The sequence below is a fragment of the Eleginops maclovinus genome, chromosome 7 (genome assembly GCF_036324505.1).
Source record: "Eleginops maclovinus isolate JMC-PN-2008 ecotype Puerto Natales chromosome 7, JC_Emac_rtc_rv5, whole genome shotgun sequence".
Taxonomy (NCBI): Eukaryota; Metazoa; Chordata; class Actinopteri; order Perciformes; family Eleginopidae; genus Eleginops; species Eleginops maclovinus.
Genome location: NC_086355.1, coordinates 22,660,854 through 22,683,577, shown reverse-complemented (window position 1 = coordinate 22,683,577; position 22,724 = coordinate 22,660,854). Strand labels below are relative to the sequence as shown.

The 22,724-nt window shown below is 43.9% G+C and overlaps 1 protein-coding gene across 2 annotated transcripts in view; it reads left to right on the top strand.

Moving 5' to 3' along the window:
• Positions 1 to 2,606: 2,606 nt before the first annotated feature.
• Positions 2,607 to 22,724, top strand: part of LOC134867700 (polycystin-1-interacting protein 1-like) — a 31,588-nt gene continuing 11,470 nt past the window's right edge. Inside the window, exons 1-2 of one of the 2 annotated variants that reach the window (XM_063888473.1) lie at positions 2,607 to 2,697; positions 15,244 to 15,383. The gene's annotated coding sequence lies outside the window, so the exon portion shown is untranslated. Of the gene's footprint in view, positions 2,698 to 15,065; positions 15,145 to 15,243; positions 15,384 to 22,724 lie in introns of those variants that run through there. The other variant, XM_063888472.1, reaches the window with a different exon arrangement.

Below are 22,724 nucleotides of genomic sequence, written 5' to 3'. Positions count from 1 at the left end.
ACTTTTATTTTTCAAGAAATACACAAACACTGTATTGGAAAAATCATCAGTAAATCAAAGTGCATATCTGTACCCTTCTCTCGACTCTGGGTGGATTGGTCCTGCCAAGTCTGTGTGTAATAGCTCTAGAGGGGCTTTAGCCCTCACATCAGGGTCTCTGTTTCTAGTTTGGTAAAACTTGCCCTGAGTGCACACTTCACAATGTAAAGGTTTGTTCGTTGAACGCTTAATTTTCATACCGTCCACAACATCTTGTAACTTCTGAATGTCATTGTAGTTACAGTGTCCCAGTATCACATGCCATGTCTGCATATCATGACATCCCTTGCATTGATCATCACATTCATTGTCATCATTGTTTACTGTGTGCAAATAATATAGTCTATCGTGTACGTGAATGTGGAATTTGGTACCGTCTTTGTGGATCAGAACGTCCTTCCCCTTCTTGAAGATCACCGTCGCTCCGCTGGCAGTAGCTGCTTTCACGGATAGAATGTCTTGTGTGTAGGATGGGATATACAGCGCCTCCCTCAGCGTTGCGTTCAGGCGTCTTCCTTTGCTGTCGATCAGACAGACTTCTGCATCGCCTCGGCGCTCTGCGACGCCCTTGCACCGCGTCCCGTCCGCCAGCTCCACGCAATGTGTTTTGGCCTGCATGGAACCCGTCATCAAAGCTAAAGCTTTGCCAGGTCTGTGACGATGTGCGAAGTTGCCCCACAGTCGACCATCAGGCCCCTCACGTCCACTCCTGCTGCTCCTTCGCTCACCCGGAAGACGTACTCCTTGTCCTGGTCAGCTGTCTGCCCGGATACCTTTCGTGCGTCGTCTCAGGTCCCGCCGCTGCCTCCGTCTGCAGGTTGTGTCCCGGTGTGTGTTGCTCTTGCAGTGACTACACCAGAGTTTACGCCGGCAGGCTCTGGCCAGGTGTCCCTTCATGACGCATCTGAAGCACACCGTGTCCGCTGCGGCCCTCTCGGCTCCCCGGTCACCTGCCCCGGCGGGTCTCGCTCTCTGCTGCCGCACGTTCATCACGTTGTCATCTGTCGCTGCAGTGCGCATCTTCTCCGTGTCCTCGTAGCTGCGTAGATTTGTTTTAAACTTAGCAAAAGATATTGTCTCATCTTGTTGTGTAACATGGATCGCGAATGGTTTGAAGGACTCAGGCAAACCTTTCAACACCATCGCTACCAAAAGTCCGTCACTTAATGTCTCACAGGCATTTCTTAGCGCTGTGATTGCGGTCTCTGCCCGGATCGGTAGCTACTCCGTCACACTTTCACTTTCTGACTTCTGAAGTGAAGTCAGTTCTGTTTCGGCTTATTATGCGTGGCTTTCCTTTACCTTGATAATAGTCTCTTAAAATTCGTAGGGCTTTCCGCCCGTCATCGGCAGCCTCCCGCATCACCAGCGACAAACTTTTATCGTCCAGAAACTGAATGAGTTCTGCATAGGCTTCCTCATTCTTTCTGGTATCTTCCAGCAGCTCATCCGCGTCGTCGACAGTGGGCTCTGTTAGAATTGTTTCTTTTAAGCCTTCCAAACGAAGGTGGCCCAAAAATTTCGCCTCCCATAACTCATAGTTCTTTTCATCTCCATCAAACAGGAGCCGCGCCCAGTGGCGGCTACTTCCATCGGCAGCTCGTCCGCTCATGGTGCTAAAACTTTTATGGAAACAAAATAAACAATAATTGAGAGTACCATTCAACATAGGTACACAACACCAGTTAACCTTAGCTGACCTACCTGCTAAGCCCTTCTCTTTCCAGTTGTTTGGTACAGGAAGGATGTTTCCATAATGTTTAAAACCTAAAAAACAAATCAGGTGTGTAAAACTACATTGAAATAGCATGTTATACTACAGAGACTTAAATTCAGTGCCTTATGGGGGCTTACATTGAACCACTGGCTCACTTTACCCCACAGCATTTGACTCACTTTGCCCCATAGTCACTTTTTTTGAAAAAAAAAGTCTAGTTTAGTCATTCATGTTAATATTTAGCTAAATGAGTCACATGGTTTTACACCTTGATAAATAACCAACTTGATGATACATATTTTCAGATCTGGATACATTTGCTTTGACCTAACAGTAATTATACCTGACATGTTGAAAATGTGCTTTGTTTCACAATATACAGTGTTTTTGTGAATATGTAAACCTTTTTAAACTGACTAGTTAAGATCTCAGAATTAGTATTCACCGCCAGTCAAATGACAGCATATATTTTCCCCCAACATAGAAGGTGGTACTGCTGGACAATCTATTCTTCTATTAACTTACATTACACACTTTTTGTATGGTTTATACAAACAACATATGAGTGTATACTAGTGAATCAGTTCCTAGTGTGGATGAAGCAAGGACAGCTTTAAGCTCGCAGTGACCAAATGTAATGCTTTTCATGATGGCTTGACAATGAAACAAACAAACGGGCAGGGTAACCGTGGTAACACATGTGGGGAGAGAAAACAGAGAGAGAACAAGAGAGGGAGAGGGCTACAGAAGAATAGAGAGGGGGAGAAGTTATTCAATGGCCAACTGGACAGATTAACTGACCCTGTGGAATTTCAGCTCAGCTCCTCAGAGATTTGAAAACTCCTCACAGGGAGGATGAACGAAGAACAAGTCGTCCGGATGGCTGTAGGAGTGCAGGAATTTCTACAGTGAAAGAGAAAGCAGGAGCACACAACACAGAGGTATGTTCAATTTCATGTGGTCTCTGATTGGCTGGAATGGGGTTTTGATGCATGTGGGCTCCCCTAGCTCACATTTTCACTTGGACAGATATCTGCAAGCCTCAGTTTCACTGTGTGTTCCAATGTTAACATGCTAATACCATGAACTACAAAGATGAATATTGTCAACATTATACCAGCTTAGTACATGTAGCATGTCAACATATCATATAAAGCTAAAAGCAACATCACTCTGCCTCCTACATCCAGCCTCACTCTCCAAATACTTTATATACTTTCAGTATGTGCTGCAACTGCACTACAAAGGAAATACTATTGCATTAAATCTACATACAACTAGACATAATATTTCTTCATAACATTTCTCTGCATACTAAACCTTTCTCTAACATAGTTTTCAAACAATTAGCCTTTTTTGTCCTATTGATGCTTGATGTTTCAGCTACAAGGAGATCCTCAGATCTCTCCCTGTGCACAGCGTTTGTTTTCTGCACATTAGAAATGTATGTCGCTGCTTATTTCAATGAGATGCTGTTTCTACAAAATAATTGAAACCAGAATATACAGTAGACCAGGACTGTCATAACTTGATGGACCTGGGGCCTAATGCTGCTCGTGGTCAATTTAGAATAGGACTGGAGCAAATTCTAAAAGTTTAATGGAATATATCCCACAGATGAAACATGGGCTTGTCTCATATTGTACTTGCTAAATATGTAAAAATATATACTACTCAGTATTCATGTGTTAATAAGCCCACAAATAAATGTGGTCAATTAAATTTGAAAACATTTTCAAACAAAATCTTAGTTTTTCAGTTTCAGTTGTTTTCTTGGACTCAGTTTCCTTTACCATTACTTAGGCCCATAGTGCGTTTTCATCCATCAGTTCTTAGAATGTTTTCTTTTAACCACGATAGAATAAATAAATCCACATGCATGTACACAACAGCATGTCCAGTTTTTTACCGGGGCGGCCCAAGTGAGGCACTGACACCTGGGGGAACATGAAGCATGTGCTCAAGGTCTTAAAGGACAGCATTTTTGCCTTTGTTTCCTTTTTAATAATTAGAAAATTAACACACACACTACAGATTTCTCTTTAAAAAATGTAGTATGAGGGCGCTGCATTTGTATATAATCTATGTAAATTCTCATGAGAATATGAACAAGATGCCTCTGCAAACGTAAACAACAATACAACGTCAGAGCTCCGTAAAAACAAAGCTTTTTGTTCTGTTTTTGACAAACAGAAGTACGCACGTCGAAAGTAAACCCTATGCACACGGTCATTTATTGGCTTTTTACATATAAGGGTTTTGGGGTTGAAATGCAGTCCCATTGTTAAACGTTAAACGAATATAATATTTTTGAGTTATGGAAGATGAGTTCAGGATTTGTTCAAAGAAACTGGGTTTTTCATTCACCCAAAAATTCTGTAAACATTATAAACCAAGAATCTTTAAGAAGCCTATAAAAGAAGTCAAGAGAAAATAACTTCAGTAAAAATAACAGCAACTTAACAGGTGTCATCTGAACACATCGTTTTGGCCAGACCAAATACAGAATCAGAATCAGAATCAGAACAAGGGGCAAATAAGATTAACAGAATACAAAGGAGACAAAACCCAAATCTCCCCTTTGACATGGAAGCATGTGGTTTGTCCTAATTTGTCCCAATTAGCTGCTGGCAGTATTTAGGAGTCCTCACCCCTGAGCTATTGATTTTGCTGAACCAGGAAGTAACCTACCCCATGACCACGGTAACTCAAGTATACAGAAAATCGATAAAACAAACAAATACTTGTGTTAGCTGTGCTACAAATGTGTGATAGTAGGCTAAACAAAATTATGTCAGGTAAAAAGTTTACCATTTAAATCAAATATGTGGTGTTAATTGTTGGTGTTTACTGCAACTGAAATGAAGCAAGACTCCTGGAGGATGGGTGCAGTGTAATTGCTTGACCATGTGTGGCTGTGACCATCACAGAGTCTACAGTATCTTTGCATCTTGTATCCACTTAAGTTCACTCTGAGTTATTTAATTAGTCATCTGTCAGTTATTTAATGAACATTTGTGTCAGAAAAAGCCGCTTGTGAAAAGTTTGCAGACCCAAACACAGCAGTTATTATTTTTAGACTTGCTTGGTGCCGGTTATTATAGTTCTCCTTATAGGCTAAAAAATATTGTGAATACTGTATGGCTTTTAGCTGAGTGTAATTTGGAGGTTTATAATCTCCACCTCAGATTTCATCACTCTGTCCTGAAGAAAAAATAGATCATGGGTTCAAATCCCAGCAGTGCCTCAGACCAGAGTCGTTGAAGGAACTGTAGGGGTGATTTGGTTCGGGGAGAGTGAGTGTGGCGAGCAGACAGGGTCTCGGTCAGAAGACCCAAAGGGCAAGGATGCAATGAGGCAAGGAGAAGGCAGGGTTTAATGCAAGAACCAGTATTTATTTTCCCTTTTGGTCTTGATTATTTTGTGTGCTGCATGAGAAAACAAAGAAACAATACAACTACAATTAAATAACGAAGTGGTCAATCAAACAGAGAAACCAACAATCATGTGCAAATACACAATTCAGAACTAAACAGCAAAGGCAACGAACAAGCAACAATCATGTGTGAATACGCAATCCACAACTAAACAGCAAAGTAACAAACAAGCAACAAACAATTCCCACATGGCTCCTAGCACATGTCTGAGAACAAAGGGATCAGCAAAACTACCACAAAGGCATACAAATGAAACAATAAACAATGAATTGACCACTCACGTTAACTTGAAAACGCACACTTCAGGATATGTGGAGGAAACTCAGGACACAGGGTTAAATTGGTGTGCTGGCAGGGAGTGCAAAGGATGAACTAAAGGGTGAGCAGGCTATTTATAGTCTCCGCCCCTTAGCTGGCAGGTGGAGTGGGATTCAGTTTGGCAGATTCACCATATTAGAAAGATAACTGAAAAAAAAGGACGAAAATCCAGGGAGTCTTTTCATAGCCGCCCCGGAATTGGGATCAATTCCTCCTGAAAGAAAGACTCACTCTTCTTCCAACTCTGGAAGCACCATCAGACGACACACTGGTCTGGTGTAGGTTTGACGGCCGACCTGGACGTCAACGGACCGAACACGTCCGTCTCTACCGGCCATGACAGCTGTTACTCGACCTGTTGGCCAAGAGGCCCGCGGCAGTTGGGGGTCAAGGATCAGAACAGTCTTCCCTACTTCCAGATTCTGGACTTCCCTCAGCCACTTTCCTCTGGGTTGTAGGTTAGGCAAGTAGTCACGAATGAACCGTGTCCAGAAATGGTCCGCCAACATCTGGCTATGACGCCACTTCCTTCGCCCAAGGAGCTTGCTGTTGGCAAAGATGGCTTGTGGCAGGGAGGCGTCCCGCCGCCCCATCAGCAGCAAGTTGGGAGTGACCGGATCAGGATCACTGGCAGAAGATGAAAGATAGCCTAAAGGCTTTGAATTCATAATGCCTTCTACCTCAACCAGGACAGTGTGAAGGACAGCTTCAGAAGTGGTCTGATTCCCGAGGATCACTCGTAGGGCGTTCTTGACTGATCTGATTTCGCGCTCCCAGACTCCTCCAAAGTGTGGAGAACATGGCGGATTGAAGTTGAAGGAAATCTGCTGATTGGCCAAGTGTTCCTGAAGCTTGGGTTCCATGGCCTGGAAACATTGATTCAACTCCCTGTCCCCAGCACGGAAGTTTGTTCCCCTGTCCGCCCAGATCTCAAAGGGCTTGCCACGACGGGAGATGAAACGACGGAGTGCTAGGAGAAAGGCATCGACATCCATGCTTCCAAGCAAATCCAGATGTAAGCAACGAGTGGTTAAGCATTTAAAGATAATTCCCCATCGCTTCTCTGTTCTACGGCCATGGTGAATGATAAAGGGTCCAAAACAGTCTACACCAGTGGACCAGAATGGTGGTTTGAAGAGACGCAGCCTTGCCGGGGGCAGATCAGCCATCTTGGGCACTTCAGGAGAGGATTTCCACCTCTGACACTCTCTGCAACTGTGCTGATGTTTACGGATGGCTGGTCTTCCTCCCAGGATCCAATACTTGCGTCTCAACTCTCCAAAGACCCTCTCTGGCCCCGGATGCAGCAGGGACTCGTCATAGTGCTTAATGATGAGCTGCGTAGTGGGATGCTTTGGGTCCAGAATGATTGGGTGGATGATGTCTGGGTCTAGGTCCTGGGACCTGCGTAGTCCTCCTCCTACCCGCATCAGCCCAACATCTGGATCAAGCTCAGGAGAGAGTTGAAGTAGACTACTTTGCCTAGAGAGAGGCTTTCCTTTACGGAGAGCGCCGAGTTCTTCAGGGAAGCATGACTCCTGGGCTTGTTGTAGAATGAAGGTTTCCGCTGCTGCACCTTCGGTCACTTTGTCGGATTGAGTCAATGTTTGGTCAGTAGCGGTGATGAGGTCACTCCAGCTTTGATGCTTAGAGGCATTCGGCAATACACTGGGGGCAGCAGAAACATTCAGGCACGTAGCAGCCTTCCTCAGTTCTGTGCTGTCTGTGAGGGATGAGGTGTGGGAAACACCTGGAGCAACAGGCCAGCAAGTCTCAGGGTGCTGAAGGAAGGCAGGTCCGTCCGTCCAGCAGCTAGGTTGCGCCAGGTCACGCAGTGTCTTGCCTCGGGTCAGGTCATCAGCTGGGTTGTTTGGACTGTCCACATACCTCCAGTCATCTGAGTCTGTGAGTTCTTGGATCTCTGCGATTCGAGTGCCAACAAAGACCTTGTAGTGGCACGACTCTGACTTCAACCAGGTCAGCACTGTGGTGGAGTCACTCCAAAGGATGGTTCGGGCCAATGACAAGGTAAGTTCAGACTTCAAGGTAGTGGCCAACTGCGCCCCTACCAAGGCCGCGCTCAGTTCAAGTCGAGGCATTGACAACTGTCTCTTTGGTGACACCCTGGAGCGGGCCATGACGAATGCCACATGAACATGATCTTGGCTGTCATGGACACGTAAGTAGACCACAGTGCCATAGGCCCTTTCTGAGGCATCACAGAAAACATGCAGCTCTCTGTGTACACCTGACTGGTCAGCACAAGAGGGCACATAGCAGCGAGGCAGTCTGATGCTTGAGAGGTCAGCCAGTTCCTGTTCCCACTTCAGCCATCGGTCAACCAGTTCAGATGGAATGATGGGGTCATCCCAGCCTCGTTTGGTCTTCCACAAGTCCTGAACCAGCACTTTGGCCCTGGTGGTATAAGGTAAGATATACCCTAAGGGGTCGTATTGACTGGCCAGAGTGCGATAGATTAGGCGGAGTGTGGGAATCTTGATGGGTGTCACACGGTGTTTGTATCCCAGGCTATCAGGAAGGCAGCTCCAGCGCAAACCTAAGGTGGATTCCTGGGGGTCAATGCCAGCTTGAGAGAGCCACAAGTCCGTGCTAGCAGATCTTGCCTCTGGAGGGAGATGTTCGACAACGCGGGAGTCATTACTCGCCCATTGGCGAATTTCGAATCCCCCGCGAGACAGTGTGGAACGAAGTTTGTCCAGAAGTGCTTTGGCTGTGGCCGAAGAAGGGAAGCTTTGCAGGCAGTTGTCGACATAGAATGCCCTCAACACTGAGTTCATCACTCCCTCATCACTCTCTGGGTGCTCTTTGGCTTGACGCTGCAGGGCATAAATGGCGCAACAAGGACTACAAGTTGTACCGAAAGGTAACACCTGCCACTCATAGGTCTTTGGGTAGGTATCTTGAGCCATAGCTCGCCAGAGGAATCTTAGCAGTGGCCTGTCAGCAGGGAGTAGATGAACTTGGTGGAACATAGATTTTATGTCACCACTGATGGCCACGCTGTGCTCACGGAAACGGAGGAGCACGCCAAGAAGAGAGGGACCCAGAGTTGGACCAGGAAGAAGGCTGCGATTCAGATTCAGGCCATGAAGCTGGAAAGAGCAGTTGAACACCAGCCGGTGTTTCCCACTCGCTTGTCTGATGATGTGATGTGGAACATACCAAGATTCTGAACCTGGCTGATCATCTTTGGGATCCACCTCCTTCACATACTCCATCTCGACCAGTTTCAGGATCTCCTGGTTGCAGATCTCAATGAGCTCAGGGTCCTTCTTCAACCTGCGTTCAGTTCCTCGCAGCCATGGCAACAAGTTATGGGTTGAAGAGGTTAGCCGTGGACTGTTCGGTGCTCTGAGCAATGGGGTAGCATATCGAGACACTCCACCTGCTTCTTTCACTGCAGTTTTCGTCTCGAGCAGCTCCAGGCAATAATGATCCTGCTTAGAGCGGGTTACTTCCTTCTCCTTACGGTGTGGAAAGGAATCGAGTCTCCACAGTCTCTCCACATTCTCCATCAACTCAGCAGTAGCTGGGCAGGATACAGTGTTGCAGAGTGTGAACAAGGCTTGTACATCAGAAGTCTGAAGTCGAGGTAAGGCATTGGCTGGGCCCTGAACAGCCCAACCCAAGGCAGTATGGACGGCGATGGGTCCCCCATAAGGTCCCATGTGGACAGGCTCTTTGGGCACCAACAAGTGGGAATGATCTGAGCCTATCAGGATCAGCGGCCGGGCTTGGACAAAGTCCGGTAAGGGTAGGCCTCGTAAGTGGGAATACTCCCTCTGCAGGTCAGAGGCGGGACAGGAATGCTCAGCCAAGTTGAGGACAGGAGCAGTAAAGGCATTGGCTATAAGGAATTTGATTTTCTTCTGGCTCACTGGGGAGATTGAACAGGAGATTGTCTCACCACTTATGGGAATCACCTCATGACGCACAGTTCTGAGATTCAGGACCTCTTCTGGTCCTTTTAGTTGCAGCTGGGACACTGCAGAGGTTAGGATGATCGTTCTTTCTGAACCATCGTCAAGTATGGCATATGTCTTCAGCCTCTGCCGGCCATTGATCAAGAAAATTGGGACTACCTTCAACATCACACGGGGAGATCTGTTTGGCTGATCCATGTACAGAGTGTCTGCAGAACAAGGTGCACGGACGAGCAGATTGAGGGTGTTTCCCGTTGCTGATTTCTCTGAGCCATGGGGGCCTTTAGATGTTGACGGTTGAGGTATGATGTTATGCAGGATGGTGAGATGCAACTCTTTGCAGACATTGCAAGGCTTTTTGAGGGTGCAATTATCTGGCTTATGACAGCGGGCACATCTGTAGCAACGATCATTCCTCTCTATCCAGGTTCTCAGTTGTGACGGGCTAAATTCTTTAACTTTCGGGCAAGTTCCCAGGAAGTGTTCCTTGTTGTTACAGTATGGACAAAAAGGTTGGAACTTGGGTTTCCCATGGATTGTCATCCCCCTTCCATGGCTTGGTTGAACATCAGGCTGGCTCTCCACAGTGGCGGTGTTGCTCAGGTACATTGTGGTCGGCGTCGCCCTTCTCCCCAGGTTCTTCTGGACTGGCTCTCGTCTCTCCACTGACGCAGGTCCCGAGACTTGTTGGGCAATACTCTTGGCCCGGGCTTTAACCTTGAGCCATGCTGAAAAATCTTCCAAGGTGTATGATTGTTCTGAACCCTCTTTCAAGATGCCACGAAGCAAACAGTGCTCAATGAAACTGTCTCGGGTTTGAATGGGGAGCTTGGCAAGAAGCCTGTCTACGTGAGAGCCACACCGTAACTCACTTCCGTCTGCACCTTCCACTGACCTCAGCATGCCAATCAATGAATGTACAGAAAGAGCGAAGTCCTGGAAAGCGTTGCTGTCACCAAGTCTGACAGGTGGTGAATTGAGGATGCTAGCTATTTCACTTTGGACCAACTGCCGTGGCTGGCCATACTTTGCCTTAAGGGCAGCAAGAGCGGAAGTGTAGGGAGTTGAGGCGTGCATATAGGACTTTGCCAGTTTGTATGCACTTGGCCGCCTCAAGTGATCCATAAGGACCTGAAACTTGTACTGTTCAGAAAGGTGAGCGTGGATATCTAAGAGATTCTCCAACGCCATGGTAAGCAGAACAAAGTCACTTTCCTTTCCGCTCTCAAAATAAGGCAATCTTGGCTTCGGGATGCCAAAGGCAGTCGCTACTAAAAGCTCCATTATACTAGCGCCCTCTGATACCCTCTCAATGGGGTTAGGCAAGGAAAGAGGTGCAGGTTTCTCACGAACCGGATCTGAAGGCCTCTGACTCCTGGCCGGACGAGGTGCGGTCAGCGCTATGTGGTGAAACAAAGGAGGTGATGGAGCCGCATGCTCGGGACTGGAAGTCTGAAGTAATGTGTGACTCTCAGCAGTAGGATCAGAAGTTGCTGCTTGACTCACAGCATCTACAGGTAGACTCACAGCTGGAGGTAAGTGGTGGTACGAAAGAGATTGTTCACTCACTGGAACTTGATAGGAGACCGATGTCTGAGGAACCTCAGGGGGAGCCTGCTGCTCGGAGAACAGATCAACAGGTTCAGCTGAATCCAGGACTCTGGAGCTCAGGGAAAAAGGAGCAAGCACTTGAGGTGGGTCATTCACACTGGACATAGCTGGCGGAGCGGGTGGATGTTCTGTGGTCATTCCTACATCCCCAGTGAAGGATGTGATTAATCGAGCCTCTTCCAGTTCTCTTCGGACTTTCCGTAGTCGTCGCTGTAGAGTAAGAGACCGGGTCATCCTCTCTCTCTCCTTCAAAGCTTCTTGTGCTCGCCTATCCAGTTCTTGTGCCCGTTCATCTATAGCTTGTTCCTCCTCAATCTGACGCTGTATCTCCTGCAGTTCTCCAAGTTTCCTCCTCTCATCGACCATGGCCGCCTGTTGTGGGGTGAGCTCCACCTGTTGGCTCCTGCGTGAGCTTCGGGAGCTTCCACTAGCATAAGTGGAGCTAGAAGAGAAGGCCGTCTTCGACCTTGGTGGTGGCTCACGCTTGTCGCTCTTGCCCCTGGATCTGCCAGGTCTCACATCTCTCAGGTGGATCGGAGCAGATGCTGGCTGTGTAGCTGGCTGTGGAGCGGGCAGTGGAGCGGGCAGGGGAGCGGGCAGTGGAGCGGGCTGAAGAGCTGCTGATTCAAGCTGGACATAGTCGTGGGTAACTTCATAGTCCTCTTCTTCTTCCTCCTCGACTGTCGTCTCTTCCTCCTCCACTCCTCGTTCCTCAGCGGCTGTGTTCTCTCTCAGCGTCTGATCAGGGTTTTCATGGTCATCCGCCTGGACATCAACAGCACCTGGGGGTGGAGGCGGCAGTACGGCTGCTTGGCTGTGACGAGGGAGGCTTTTGGGCTGGCTGGAGAGTTTCCCATCAGGATCCAGGAAGCCATAGCGGTCAGGTGGACGTCTCTCTCGTGTAGGTCTGGATACCGTCCCCTCACTTCTGGTTCCAGCTTGGGGGGCCTTCTCTGGCAACGTCAACTCTCTTGACTCCTTACCGTTGCCTGCCATGGTATCACTCACTCAGTATCCGGCTCGAAGGACCATTGAAGGAACTGTAGGGGTGATTTGGTTCGGGGAGAGTGAGTGTGGCGAGCAGACAGGGTCTCGGTCAGAAGACCCAAAGGGCAAGGATGCAATGAGGCAAGGAGAAGGCAGGGTTTAATGCAAGAACCAGTATTTATTTTCCCTTTTGGTCTTGATTATTTTGTGTGCTGCATGAGAAAACAAAGAAACAATACAACTACAATTAAATAACGAAGTGGTCAATCAAACAGAGAAACCAACAATCATGTGCAAATACACAATTCAGAACTAAACAGCAAAGGCAACGAACAAGCAACAATCATGTGTGAATACGCAATCCACAACTAAACAGCAAAGTAACAAACAAGCAACAAACAATTCCCACATGGCTCCTAGCACATGTCTGAGAACAAAGGGATCAGCAAAACTACCACAAAGGCATACAAATGAAACAATAAACAATGAATTGACCACTCACGTTAACTTGAAAACGCACACTTCAGGATATGTGGAGGAAACTCAGGACACAGGGTTAAATTGGTGTGCTGGCAGGGAGTGCAAAGGATGAACTAAAGGGTGAGCAGGCTATTTATAGTCTCCGCCCCTTAGCTGGCAGGTGGAGTGGGATTCAGTTTGGCAGATTCACCATATTAGAAAGATAACTGAAAAAAAAGGACGAAAATCCAGGGAGTCTTTTCAGTCGTCTATGGGTCAAATGATCAAGATCTGCCCTTAAAACAGGCAATACTGTCCTTGACCTGACACATGCACATATGGCAACTCAGTTTGGCTGACCCAAGAACCATGATCCTAAAATACCGCTTACCCTGGGATAGTATTTGGAAAGGTGTTGAAGCAGTAGAAAGGACTAAATTATTATCATTTCAAATTTCAAACATTTGGCCAGCATGTTCTTTTTCTTCACTCAGATGCACTGGGCTCAAATACATCTGCTTGCTTCCTTTTCCCTTGCACCCTGTTTCTCATTTGTTGATATAAATCAGTGCACTGAGAGGCGCTAAAGCAGCAGTCATGCAGGAGAAAGAGGCACAAAGAAACATGGCTGCATGTTTCAAAGTTCAGCTACAATCAACAGTGTGGAGCTGACAGAATGTGGACACTTTGGTTGTTATTAAAAATGAATTAAAATCTTTCAATCATGTTAGAGAAACACACTCCATGACATTTAGGGAAGGATGGACTCCAAGAAACGCAATGAATTAAGGATTATCAGATATTTCTTAGGAGAAAAAATTCAATGGTTTCCAATCTGTCAGCAGATGAGTTCCTGGTTCAGACACACAGACACTTCCGGTTTCACAGAGACTGTGGTTGACAATAGAAATTCTGAGAAGTAGGGGAATATCAAAGCTGCCATTAAGATTCACAGAAATTCTCAGCCAGAACTTCCAGATAACTGTGTTTGACTGTGATCTGGTGAGTGTGTGTAAGTGTGACGATAGTGGCAACTTTCAGTGCCAATGCTGTTTGTGATGGAAACAGAAATATTAAAAACCCCAAATATTCTCGGCATGACAATTGCTTATGAAAAAAAGGAAGCTGTGGAGTTTCAGCATGTGATGTGCTGCATAGACCAGCTAAAGTACACTCAAGAGCCTTTTGCCTTTGTTTAGATTTTATAAATTAGCTGGATCTTCAATCATGTTGGCCGCCCCTTTGTTATCAAAAGTGTATACTACTATGTTTTTAATAGCATACAGTGTGGAGTGGAACTGATTAAACTTACCAAAGTACTGTATTCTTCGTGACACAAATTTAGCTATACTACAGTTTCCTCTTCGATGCTGTAGGGGCAACACATGTGTTTTGGGTCATCACTGTGTCACTGTTCATAATTGTTGGTGTGTGTGGAGTTGTGTGGGTAGTGGTACTTTGGTGGAGGATCTCACAGGAGGAATTACAATTTCCGGCACACCTGCTGATCATTAGTTTTGTTTGTCACAGAGACAGGGAAAGTATGGGGTTATTCAGTGTGCGATGGAAAAGATGTAAACTTCATGCTGTCCTCATATCAGTGTTCCACCATTTTGAAGCCAGGACAACAGGTGTTTTTGTTTTTTGGGGGTTTTGGGGTACCTGGGTCCCATTCGCAGAGCAAGTGCACATGCATAGATCCCTTCACCGCACGGTGGGCCAGTAAAGTCTTTAAGCAGAATCTGGCAGCCTGTGAAGGAAGCGCAGGAGAGGAAGTGTAAAAAAAAATGAGGTAGGTGGATTTGAGTCGCAGCATTCCGAATTAGCTGCAGAGGTTGGATGTTGTTGAAAGACCACATTGTGCGTTTGGTTGTGAAAGTATTATTATTTGTAGTGATCACTTCAGGAACCGCAGTGAAATATAATATATAATAATTAGCATAATTGCAATCGATGATAAACTATACTAAACACTCTATTACGGGGGCCCTATTTAGTTTTGTGGGGTGCTCCCTTTCCTGTAATGTGTTATATAGGTCTGTGTTCATGTAAATTACCTGCAAAGGCTAAAATCCTAAAGTTCCAAAGGGAGTTTTCTCTCCGACACACTAAATCCCCCCCCCCCCCCTACTTTATATGTTAAGGGGTGGGACATTTCCAACATCTCTAAGCAACTGACCAGAGTCAGCCAGCTAACCAATCAGAGCAGACTGGGCTCTGGTTTCAGACAGAGGGTGAAATGAGGTGTTGCAGGACAGGCAGTATGAGAAAAATAAAGAGCTTTTTGAACATTAAAGCATGGATACATGTCACAACTAATCCTGAAAATTGGCATAATTGGACCCCTTTAAAAGTATTTTTGGCGTAACTGAAAATGAGAATTATATGTATGATTCTCCATGTTTGTTTAGTGAAGAAAACACAAAGTTTAGTAGTAATATTTCTACCACAAGATGGTAGCATATCCAGCCATTCCATGGAGGGAAAATAGCTGCCTGGAAATGAGAGGCGGGTCCGAAAATAGAAGGAGAGTGAGGCAGCGGAGAGAGGGAATGGGAAAAAAGATGAGAAGTGAGTCGAGAAAACGGAGCGTTTGACTCTCTCATGCTGTATCCATCCGGGGATCCAGAAAGTAAGATCTCTCTCTGTTGCTCTCCCTCCTTCCTTCCTTCTCTCTCCCTCCCTCCTTTAATCCATCCTGAAGATCTCTCCCTCTCTCTTATGTGCTCAGACAGACAAATGAGTTTTTCCAGCCAACCAGCAGACACATGTGGAAGCTGCTGCTGCCCTCACTGCAGGAGCGAGCTGGGTAGATGAGCTTCGAGCCAGACAGCAGCAGCATGCCCCCTTAACCGGCTCTGAGCAGTCCACGTAAGTAGGCCACACTCACATGCATGTGCTGTCAAAGGGAGGCTTGTTCCATCGTCTGTCTGCTGCACACACACACTACAGAACACATGCTGATGGCGCACACTCTGTACACATGCTGTAAATTAAGTTGTTTGTGCTTTTGCCTCAAACTGATTTACCGGCAGCAATACATCTGGCCTGGGAAGTTATTCAGGGTATATCTTTTTAATCAGAAACATATGGCCTCACAGAAAAACGTCCAGACAGCTAAGTTGTGATGTAATCTGTCAGCCCAAAGCAAACATTTATGTTGCATCGCCTGATAGAAAGATGAACCGTCCACTGCCTTTCAGTTTATCTATCTCTTTTAGGATCATTTAACCAAAATCACAAATGACATTACCACGTATATGATTCTAGTTTGTGCTGAAGGTTATTTTTACCACTGCCACTTTTTCCATAATCTCTGCATAATTCTCAGGGACTCCTCAAACAGCCTGGATAAAAAATGGAAAAATATCTTCAGAATGATCTCCTTGCTCGTAATGTAAACTATAGAATAATGGAACGTATGAACTCAATAAATATAACAGTCACTATGACTCTGAACATAGAAGGAAATGGTGACGCTGCTTTAGTGGTGAGGTCAGGGTGGTTTGTTTGGATAAAGCATTGGACTTTAATTCAGGAGACAGCTGTTCACTTCCTGTTTCCTACTCACAGTCAATGTTTTATAAACCATATCATCTATCGTTCTCTAACCAAGTTTTGTAACCATGACGAAAAAAAAACTTTCACAATGTCATTTCAACCCAAGCAATAACAGTTTTCTGAACTGATCCAAATAGTTTTGGTATTTTTGCCTAAATCAAACCAAACATTGTCAGATCATCAAGCAGCTGAAACCACTTTGGACAACACAGAAAAATTATGTTGCCCCAACTAATGGAGGCACTAGATGAACCATGTGTTGTAGTGGCCAAATGTTCAAGTAAACTTCCATTTTAGTCTAGTTCCAATCTCGATTTTTTCCCATTGTCTTATATAGGGAAAAGACGTCTGTAAATCAGCTGAATTTTTTTTAAAGTAAATAAACTTCCCATTACAAACACTTTTATCACCCTTATTTAAATCATGTGGGTCTAAAATGCGCTCAAAGCTGAATCAAGAGTTTAATTATTCTCCCTCTCCTAAAATAACCTCAAGTGTGCATGGTCTATGGACCCAAAACCCCAAACTCTGGGTTATTTTGAATCAATACTCGGTCCACCTTGGGGTTTGTGCGCCACTGAGTGACTTTCATATAAATGGGGCTCCAGGTCCAACGCTGTATCGAGTTCTCTTTGTACAACCATGGGTTGGATCAGCAAGTGTTTCTATGTTGCTCATACTAGGGACATGATGAATAAAGGTCTGGTGTAGGTGCTTAAGAGACAAAAACACTTGTAGAACCCATAGAGAATCAATCTCAATGAAAGGAATTTAATCAAAAAGAAGTCTTACATTTAATCTAATTTTATCCAAAATAAAACAGTGTAATCGAGATTGATTTGGTGTAAGTCTTGGAGATGTTGACCGTACAGATCTCTGCCTTCACACAAAACATCTGTGAGCCAATGTGCCATAGTTCCATTATTTGGAGAGGAGGAAAACTTCTCACACAATAACGATCTAAATTAACAAATAGCATTACAGGTAAAAGAAACATTTAGTTTTTCTATCTAAGGGTTAATTATACCTTTTTAATAAAAAAAACAAACGTGATAATCCAAAAAGTTGACAATACCTTCGATCTAGGCCTTTTGTACAGCCACCATGACAATAACATGACACAACAAGAACATTTTTACAATATCCTTTTCATGTTATAACAACATATTTCTATACCTAATATCTACACCTGTATGAAATGTTTTTTGTATAAAATTAAATTAAATAAATCTAATGTAAAGTAAATGATTGGTGAGACACATTCAGGCTGCCATTTATTTGAACCCCTGCTGCTATGCTCTCTTTCATACCCCTGAGAAATAGTTTGGGAAAAATCAAATGTTCTCTCCTTCCATCCCACTACACTAACACGAGGCTGGAGATTAGCCGCTTATGAGACTCTGGAGTTTTGTTTTATAGCCTGCTAACTTGATTCCACTGTACAGCAGTCAATAAAAATAAACCGCCTGCAAGAAAATGCTTCAGCAGCTGCCACTGTATATGACGATCTGCATTCAAGTGTAGGGGAATGCTGAGTGGAGGTATTCAGTACGTAAACAGGCTGCCCTGTTCACCATCACAGAACAACTGAAAGTGGTTAAATACCCATGGTATTGTTTTGTATAATCTTCAATACCACACAATTTATAACTTCATGACAAGAGGAGGAGGTTATGTAGGTAACAATTAAGTGTATGCAATCTGCTAAGATGGCTGCCGTGTCTCTAGCTCCTCTCCAACTTTGTATTTCTTTTCGTTTTATTTCAGTGTTTACTTACATTTCGTATTGTACTTATATATACTGTATAATATGTTGTATTGTTGGAGTTTTTTATTGCCATAGCTACTGTGCATATGACAATAAAAACACTTGAACTATGTTATTATTTACCTGCATACATTATTGTTTACATATGTTGATTTCCTTAAAAGAAAAAGTATATTCTAGATCATTATATCTCGGTAAAAATCCTATGAAAGTCCTAAAACAAACAGTAAATTGATCTTAATAGCTGTGTGCCTGATATATCCTCCTCTGTTGAGCCATATGATGCAAATACCATAACTGTGAAATCATCCGCTGCTGAAAGTAGTCCCCAACAAATGCACTTCAAACTACAATGGGAAGCTGTTCAGGGAAATTACTGAGGCTTTCAAAAAAGGATAAAACATTCATGAAAGGTATTGAAGCAATAATTCAATATTTGATGTGTGTTATATAATCAAACACAGGAACCTTTTGTGAATATATGGCCAAAGCTGTTTGGAATACGCTCATTTTGTGACCTGCTTTTTGTTGTTGTGGGGCAGGGGTTGGGGGAAACTTGTAAACCCAGCAGTGTGTTTATTGATTTGTTAGGTTCTTAACAGATCAAAATGCAAACTCATCAACTATAGAATTAACATTGTACTTGTATACGGAAGAAGCTAACAGTAGCTGTGGGGGGAGTTGACTTTCTGTACATGGGCAGCATGTCCTCAAGAGGGAGGTCAGCCCCTGCAAAGAAAAAACTGAAACGTTGACTTTAATTAAATGTATTATGTCAACAGATTACAAATAACTGTATTAGTTTAGATTAAATGAATAATATTAAGTTTAATTACATAGAATATAAGGTTCAACTCAATATTATTGCTTTCAACTAACGTAATACAGTTATGTGTAATCTGTTGACATATTACAATGAGTTAAAGTCAACGTTTCAGTGTTTCAGGGTATGTTGAAACATCCTTAGGCTATTATATATGCTGAACTTCGTATTATTCCCCATGGCATGGCCTATGGTGTGTTATCACTCCTGACGAGCAGAACATTAAAGCATAGAATGATGTCACAGTAGAGGCACATAATAAAATATGAAGTTGATAATTAGCAGATTAGGGCCCCTTTAAAGACAATTTCATTGTAAAGGAGTCTGCTGTATTTTTCCTAACAGTATAAATAACTTTCACAATGCAAGATAAAGAAAACCCTTTTCAATGCATTCTGCTGTTTATAGAACCCGCATCCATGCGTCTCTGTAGTCGTGTGGAGCTGCAGCTGCTGAGGGAGAGGGAGAGGGAGAGGAGCGAGAGACATTGGAAAGGGATGGGTGTCCTGGAGGAAGAGAGGGACTGTAAGAGCGAGGTGAAGAGAGAGGAAGGGAGGATTAGGGTGGGTGCCTGTGGTGTAGCATGATGTCAGAGGAATGTGATGAGCCTCTCCTTTAACAAGCCATGGAGCCGTGTGGAGCGCCGGCCACCTCGAGATTTTTCTCACACACACACACTTCACCCTGTTTAACTACTTCTGTCGTACACACACACTCGCCTACAAATACACACTGGATCCAAAAGTTGATAGGATGACACTTAATCATTTTGAAGTTAAGGTAAAACAAGTTTATGTTTTATATTTCTTTATGTACAAAAAGTAAATTACTATAACTCTTTATAAAATGCAAAACTCACATTTTCATTGAAATATTGTGACATTTGTTTTCAGAGGTTTTCGTTTTTGTTGTGTACTCTCTCACCATCTGGTCCTGCAGCTGGGGTTTGTTTCAGGGATTACAGGGATGGAGATGGAGGAAAGGAAGGCAAATGAGAGAAAAAGGAGGAGAGGGAAGAGAGGGGCGACAGGGAGAAAAAAGGGAGTGGTAGAGAAAGCAAGGACAGGCAGATGGAAAAAGAGAGAAAGTGACTTGTGTGGTGTGTGGGAGAGCCAGACGCTGGGAACAGCTGGAAGATGATGACTAATAACAGCAGTGAGGTAAGGCGGTGCAGGATGGAGAGGACATGCTGTGTGTACGGAGGGCAGCTGCTACTGTAAACCAACCTCGGTGAAGTCAAGAGTATTTATAGCTTTGTGGCCCTGATAGCAGAAAAAAGATTTAAAGTGGTTTAACCCCTTAACATCCCCCCTGCCTGAAACGCCTCCATTGGACTCCATTGGGCTTCTGTAATATAATGACATCACTACGTAACACTCGCTCTTCCATTGGCTGGCGCTACAACACATTTTACGTGATCGGCTAAGGGCCGGTACATTTCTGACACATCTGTAAGCAGTTGACCAATCACAACAGAGCCGGCCAGCTAACCAATCAGAACAGACTGGGCTCTGGTTTCAGACAGAGGGTGAAAGAGGTGCTGCAGCACAGGCAGTATGAGAAAAATAAAGAGCTTTCTGAACATTAAAGCATGGAGACATGTCCCAGTAGAGACAGTAAATATAAATATCAACCTGAAATATGAGCCCTTTAAAGTCACATGATTTGTATTATGTCCCCCTTTTGGTCATAGAGCTCGAATACATGAAATATGCAAATTTCCTAAATAAAAAACATTCAAGTCAAGTCATAACTCATTGTCATTCCAAAACATGTCATACATGAGGGTGGAACAACATGGGGAACTCAGGTCCCAGTGTAGAAATGTAGCAAATAGGCATAAATAAAAAAATTCAATAAAAAACATTATTATAAATAAATGTGTTGGTATATTAAAGAAAGTATGCATATTTCAATAAAGATAAAATGTACATTATTTCTTCTACCCACATGTTTTTAAGCAAAAGTTTGTTTATCGATAACATTTAAATGCAACAAAGTGCAATAAAAAACAGACCGAGTGATTTAAAAAACATTGTATGCGAGCCTAGGACTTTAACTTCTTTTGATAATAATCATAATCATAATCATAAACCTTTATTTATATAGCACTTTTCATACAGCAGGTGCATCACAAATACAAATGCAACAAAATATTTAAAAAACAGAGCGATGAGGAGACCATAACCGGCCCCATATTAGTATTTTAAACCAACATTTGTTTACTTAAAGGTTAATAATATCAAACGTGGTGCGAGGCTTATTTGCATCAACACTGCATGTCCGGAGTCCCCAGCAATACAGTAGAGTAGATCAGTTGAACTGTTCTTCGGAGATTCTTGATTTATAGTTGACATATTACCTGGAACAGATGTAGAGGGACCAACCGCAGGTCATACACAGGAAGCTCTGTGGAGGAATGATGAACTGCGCTCTCAATGAGGAGAAGACAGGAGTTTGTGTCTTGTCCAAGCCAATGTTTTATTCAAGTGTGCACGCTCTATGCGCCCAGATACGGGTGCTTTTGCTCTCGAGAGTCAGGCCATTTTGGCTTCATGCGCCTCTTAGCAACAATAATATAACATCGGAATGAACAGCGTCCCGCTGATGCTGTATCCTTCTCTTTATCTATGTCATTCAGTATGCACACTGCAACATTTATACAGAAATCAATGTCTTTTTAAACTCATCTAAAACATATGATAAGAGTTCATCATGATTATTTAACACGTATTTATTATTTTTGTATTTTAAGGTTTTAATTAGATTGTTCTTCATTATGCATATCCTTTTTTTTTATCCTTGATGGACGTTTTTCTGTGTGCTTATTTTCACATTCTGCGAAAGGTTATATAATGAAATCTGGAATAAAGTCAGGGAACATTCATATAAAACATTTCCTATGTGGATAGTAAACAGGCTTCTGAGAAAGGGGAAGTGCTTCCTGGAGAGAAAAAGTGAAGTGGCACCTCAAATGTGCATAGGTCTTGTACAGTAAACCCGTTAAATACTTTGTTTAAATCCCACAGAGTGAGGAAAAGGCAACTCAAGCCCAACCACCCACAGCATATAAATGTACACACAGAAAATATTTAGTGCACATTACAGGTTACTTGCTGCACACACCCTCAAACTCATTGCAGGCCATTTGTTTAATTCCAGTCTGTTAATCTGCCTCACCCTGCATGGATTTAATTGGTTTTAGAATTAGATATATCGCCAAGTTAGATTCAAAATAGGCATGATCCTTGGTATTTTCATATAAACACATTTGCTAAATAAAGTAAATTGGCAATGCACAGAAAAAAGTTGGTTAACAAGGGTTTCTCAGAGAGGGGTGAGTGTAACCCCAGGGTAACTCTGGATTTACTGTAGATGTACAAACTATTTATTTCAAAATCTTATACAAGAAAACTCAATTGTTTCAATTCTATTTTTACGGCAACTGTTAACTGCCGTAAACAGTTGCCGTAAAATAATGCGGCAACAGAAGCAATCATGCTCACAACAAAGTCTGTTTATTGTGCCAGTTTCAATTTCAACACCAGACAAAAATCAGGAGAGTATATTTGTAGTAGAAAAGTAGCTGCAATGTGACCCATGTTTCTCATCAAATGTGTGAGTGCAACTCGCACAAATATGCAGTTCAATGCAACTACAACTCTGTCTCTATAATTTCCATCCATCCATCCATCTTCTCCCGCTTTTCCGTCAGGGTCGCGGAGGTAACAGCTCCCATACTCCCGCAGCACCTCCCACAGTATCTCCCTGGGAACCCGGTCATATGCCTTCTCCAAATCCACAAAGCACATGTAGACCGGATGAGCGTACTCCCAGGCCCCCTCCAGGATCCTTGCAAGAGTGAAAAGCTGGTCCGTCGTTCCACGACCAGGACGAAAACCGCATTGTTCCTCTTCAATCTGAGGTTCGACAATCGGCCGGACCCTCCTTTCCAGCACCTTAGAGTAAACTTTCCCGGGGAGGCTGAGTAATGTGATGCCTCTGTAAATTGGCACACACCCTCTGATCCCCCTTTTTAAAAAGAGGAACCACCACCCCG